A 6,000-nucleotide genomic window follows, 5' to 3' on the forward strand; every position below is an offset into this window, starting at 1 on the left:
TTTGTATCATAGGTGTCGATATGAAGCTACTTTACACTAATAGATTTAAAAGAGATGTAGATCACTAGTGTAAATGAATGTAAGTTCTGTTTATGCTTATGTTTATGTATTAATGATGACATCCCAATTGTATTAAATTGAAAACAAATACATTTCTTCGGAAATGCTTTGATAATGTATTTATCATGTTTTTCTAGGAACAAATTCCGCAACATTTTTATTAAAATAGATACTCTGATTTTTATAAAGCATAAATAAAATTGGTCTTTTCTGGCCGTGAAAATGGGGATGTCACATGAAAGTTCTCCTGATATTGTTGATGTAATCGTATTCTCATTAGTATGTTTTGATGCTTCAGAGACAATATTCTCTAGAGCTTTTATTTTTAAGGAAATTTCTCAATTAATTTTACCAAAGATCAATTCAAAATCAATATTGAAGGCAATAAATGGATCAGATTTGACATGATTATTTGGAAAATATTGTTTTAGGAAAACAAATATTTGGTTTTCTTGATATAATGATCATAAAATGTAATATTAAAGGGTTATTCTACTTTTTTCTTGTATATTTTTTCATCACTTAATATGTTACTAAATTATATGTGTAACCCAAAAGGATCCATTCATCTCTTTTGTTTGAAACTTGGATCAACGACCTTTAAGATTGTGACAACCCGAAATTTCCATTCGGTACAACAATATCAAGTCAATAGAAGTCAGAACAGTTGCGGTAAATTTTTAGACTTTTAGTATAAGTTTGGGTTGTAACGTCCCAAAATTCAAGACTAAAAATTTCTTTTAATAATACATTACTTTAAGCAAATTTATCATTTCAAAACATAAACAGAGTATTAGTTTCCAAAATACATGTTCGTTATCAGAGTAAACATTCCCAGGCTGTCTAAACTATGGTGTGTGCCATGCGATCACCCCGAGCTCTTCCCTCGGCTACTGGAAGTACCTGAAACCAAAACTGAAAACCATAAGCACGAAGCTTAGTGAGTTCCCCACCCTACCACATACCATGCATAACCATATACTGCACATACTGGGCCATGCCCGCTATCCTGGGCCTCTCCCCCTACCTCGGGCCTCGCCCGCTACAACGGCCCCACCGCTCCAGGCCCCGCCTGGCTTCGAGACCTGCTTAGGTACAGATCTGTTTCACTTAGGCTTCGCCTGTCACAGGGCCTCGCCCACTAACATATAATAACACGTAAGCATATCACATCACATCACATAGTCTAAACACATACTAATGGATCATGTCCTAAGGCCTCGCCTATCTCTGGGCCCCGCCCTTGTCCTACTACTGATGAGTACTCCTGCTGATAGTGAGGTACGGGCCCAGCCCACCCTCACTCCTTCCATAACTTGGGCCTTGCCCCTGCTCTGCTACTACTGAGATGTGGAACACCATCCACACTCTGCTATTGGTGAGATACGGGACCTTGCCCACACTCACCTCCCTACCAGGCACATACAAGTATCACACAGACAACAAGTATAAACTATCACATAAACCATTCCTTGGGCACCCGCCCTCTATCATTACACCTCGTCCCGAATATCATACTAGCATATTGTGCCTAGGGCTAACCCCCGGGTCTTCTACTCATAACTACATGGGTCGGCATTGTGGTTGTAGACCCATTCATACAAAGGGAAACTCACCTGCACTGGCTGAACTGGCTGTTGAACCCACCAGCTGCTGCCCGGCAACTCTCTGAACTCCTGCTCCACTCGCTCCCCGAGCTACCAATATCAATGCAACACTGAGTCTAACTGACCCCCGAAAGACAACCAAATCAACTCTGGTCAAGGTCAAAGTCTCGGTCAAAGTCAACCTCCCAGGTCAACCCTACTCGCCGAGTCACCCTATTGACTCGCCGAGTTCATATGTTCAGAGTCCTTACGTTCGCGACTCGACTCGCCGAGTCAGTCCATGACTCGCCGAGTCTACCGATTACCGAGTCCTGACCTGTCCAACTCACCGAGTCTCCATTCGACTCACTGATTCGAGTCTCAGCTCGAAGGGTTTGGGGTTTCGCGACCTGACTCGCCGAGTCCAAGAACAGACTCGTCGAGTCTCAGACAACCTTCAATAGACTCGCCGAGTTGTTCATCCAACTCGCCGAGTTCCTACCCAACTTCATCCGACTCGACGAGCTGTTCATCCCACTCGTCGAGTTTCTCCAAATCTTCATGCTACTCGCTGAGTCCACTCAAAGGACTCGCCGAGTCCATTCAGATCTCCAAACATGCAGAGGACTTTTAAGTCATGCAGGGACTCCAAACCATAGATCCATACTTCCAAATCTCAATCCCCACGTAAATTTGCAAACTTTACGTATAACTAAAGAGATCTAGGCTCAAAACATACTAGGGTTTGGTTTAAGGACAAAAGGGCTTCACCAACTACTCATCTTCTGATGCTTTATGACATATTGGACCTTCCTAACACTAGATCTGAAGTGGCAACAACATATCTAAGCCCCTAAACTCGAATTGGGTCTCAATCAACCATAAAACCCCTAAATCTCATAACAAAATAGATCTGGATGCAAAGAAGGGAAAATGGCAGCTTAATACCTCCAAGATGAACACAAACTAGAGTAGATCTCGGATATACACCTCTCCTTTGAAGCAACCTTCTTGATCTTCAAGTTCCTTTCCAAAATTTCCTTCCTCCAAAGCTATTTCTCTCAAATGATGGAAGGTCACACGAAATATAGGGTTTACAGGTTCTCTAGGATGATATGGAGGCTGAGGGAGGGATATAACACCCTTTATATAGGATACAACTCCCGGAATTAGGGTTTTCCTCGCACAGACCAGACTCGCCGAGTCTCCTTGGCCGACTCGCCGAGTCGGTCACTTACTCCTCGACCCGGATCCCGCTCGGACTCGCTGAGTTCCTCCTTGGACTCGCCGAGTCGCCCCTATAAATTAGGGTTTTCTTTCCTTTCTTGGCCTTCCAGATTTTGGGTGTTACAACTCTCCCCCACTTAAAATAAACTTCGTCCTCGAAGTTTGCCATGGTCCACCGCCTGCGATTGCTTCCAAAACCCACCAATTATCCGAACACCAGCTGCCTACCTTCGCTGGTCTTCCACCTGGTCATTCTGACTAACATAAACCTCGCGGATAAAACCTCGGGTCAAACCTAACCCTAAACAACTTAGAAACATAACTTACTCAACCGACAATCCTTCTAGTACTCTCCGAGTACTGCGCTTGAACTCATAGGGGTTGACCCCTTCTTTCCTTACGCGATTCCCTTGCCTCCCTAAGGCGATGCTCCATATCCAACTATTTCCCCTGTCACTGTGAAGATCATATCTTCACCAATCCATCACCCCTGCTATTTCCATAACGGGTCATCACCGTCAGTAACCACTGACACTCTTCTTTGTCAAAACTTGGAGCCGAGCACCCCTCGATTAAACTAACTGAATTCCACTATACACTGCTTACCCACAGTACTACTGACTGAAAATGCCGCTATTCCTTGTCTGCCTTCCGGATGAACTGAGACCACCCTGGTCCCTACCAACTTATCAATGTCTGGATTACCGGCTCCCACCGGTAGCTAGTCCCAACACCACCACTAGTCGCTCCCAGCGACTTCCAAAGAAACTTCGACCACCTATAACTGCTCAATCTATTCTGCCACTCAGGCACTACAATCATGGGATCCCCGATCCCCTAACTTGACACTAAGGTCCCTACCATGTCCCACCTGCGCTGCTAAAACTCACGAGCCTCGCGCACGGGTCCCACCCGCCTCTACCCTTCTAGTCCCACTAGTCTAATCACTCTCGCTCGGGCCTCGCCCACGGGTCTCACCCAACCATACTACTGAGCAACCCTGCTCTCATGTCTCATCTACACTGCTAATCTCATACGGGCCTCGCCCACGGGTCTCACCCAACTATATCCTGGAGCGGCCTCTCCCAAGGTCTCACCTCTCTAGGGCTATACAGGAAAACTCCCTATCATTCTCATCCACTACCCATTCCTGATCCCTATCTGATCACTAGGAGATAAGGGCCTCGCGCCAGCTCCGCTAATGAAGCTACTAAGGAATGATACGACTTACCCATAGTCTTACATCACCATCCATTGCTGACTGCTAGTGAATGCTACGGCTGCCCCGTAGTCTTACATCACTTTCTACCACTGACTGCTACTACGAAGGCACCCATGTGCCATTAACTCTCAAGATCCTCATTTCGACTCCTTCGAGTCGTACGGGCGATCCAAAACCTGAATTCCCAACCACGTACTAACCATTACCATCACACACACTAGCTGATGGGGAGTTTCTCAAACTCCCAAACCTGAAATCCTCGATCCATCAAGCGCTAAACCACTTATTTTCCTTCTCGGAGGATTCTCCCCCACTTCGATCCTGCTTACCCCTTGTTGCTCAATACTCGAAAGAAATCCTAGCTACCATTCCATAATCGATCTGCTGAGGACCTCAAGCTTACCATAGCTAGGGATCTAACCAATCCATTTCTAACACTATACAACTCCGATCTAGCGAGACATACCAAGTCCCTCCCAAGAATGCTATAGTTACTGCATCCTATGCAACCTTCCCCAATAGGGCACATCCCCTCACTACCATTCAGATAAACAAGGTATGCAGATGGCATATAACTAGATCACAATCAACCGCTCAACAATAAAATACTCATACCGATAATGATGCAGAACCATAACAATATAATCATGCACAAATAAAAGAACTGGAAACAGAAATCTTATACCTGCAACGTTCGGTGCTGATCGTGCCTCTAAGGTAGTCATCTGAAGAGCTCTACCTCCTACCACAGGCGCCTCTGCACGGCCCTGATGGCCGTCTGTGATCCTCAAAGTTGCAGGGGCAGGTGCCATCACCCGTCCTGCTGAAAACAAACTGGGGCACTGGGCCTTCTTGTGGCCCCGCTGGTTGTAGTGAAAACATAACAGGTCTAATCCCTGTGAGGTGGTAATAGTACAATCCCTCCTGAATGACCAGTCTGACCGCACATGAAACAGCCAGACTCACCACCGCTACCACTCCTGCACGCGCCCCCGTACGCCCTGCCACACTTTCTGCACCGGTTACGGTCCTGATAATCCCTCGACCTCGAATCTGATCCCTTGGGCCTTTTGCCCGAACCGGCAGCTACCTGAACCTCATCCGGCTTCCTCTTCCGGATCTGCTCCAAATCAATTTCCCTCTCTCTAGCCCGAGAAATCATATCTTCCAGCGTCTTACAGCTGGACCTGCTCACGAACTCCCTGATGTCATCCCTCAACATCTCATGGTATCGGGCCTTCTTCATCTCCTCATCCGCGACATACTGCGGTACAAGAAGAGTCCTCTCCCTGAACTTGGCGGTGATCTCTGCCACAGTCTCAGTGATCTGCGTCAAATCCTAAAACTCTCGTGCCAGCTGCTGCACCTCAATAATCGGCGAAAACTTCGCCCGAAACCTGGCCGAGAAACCGCTCCAGGTCATTGCGTCCAACGCAGCATCATCCCCCAAAGCATGACCAATCTCCTCCCACCAATCCCTCGCTTTGTCCTTTAGAAGACAGGAAGCGAGTCTGACCTTGTCCCCCTCAGGGCACCGGCTCGCACGGAATGCGTTGGCAACATCAGCCAACCACCTACTGCTAGCGATGGGGTCCCTTACCCCATGATAATCTGGTGCCCCGCAAGCCCTGAACTCCCAAAATGTCAAGGTACGTGCTCCCATCAAAGCCATCATCTCAGCACGGAAGGCTCCCAGCCTCTCATCCAAAATCTCCAATATACCCTCCTTGACCGTGCCAAAGATCACAGGAGTCTGATTCAAAATACTGCGCGTAACCTCGGCGGATATCAACTCCCTCATTCGCTCCTCGAGCTGCTCAGCCCCTGAACCCGAGCCTGATCCCTCTCCGGCGCCTGATCTGCCCGCTGGTCTCTCTCGCAACGTCACCATGCTGAAAATATAAC

The sequence above is a fragment of the Lactuca sativa genome, chromosome 7 (assembly GCF_002870075.4).
Source record: "Lactuca sativa cultivar Salinas chromosome 7, Lsat_Salinas_v11, whole genome shotgun sequence".
NCBI lineage: Eukaryota > Viridiplantae > Streptophyta > Magnoliopsida > Asterales > Asteraceae > Lactuca > Lactuca sativa.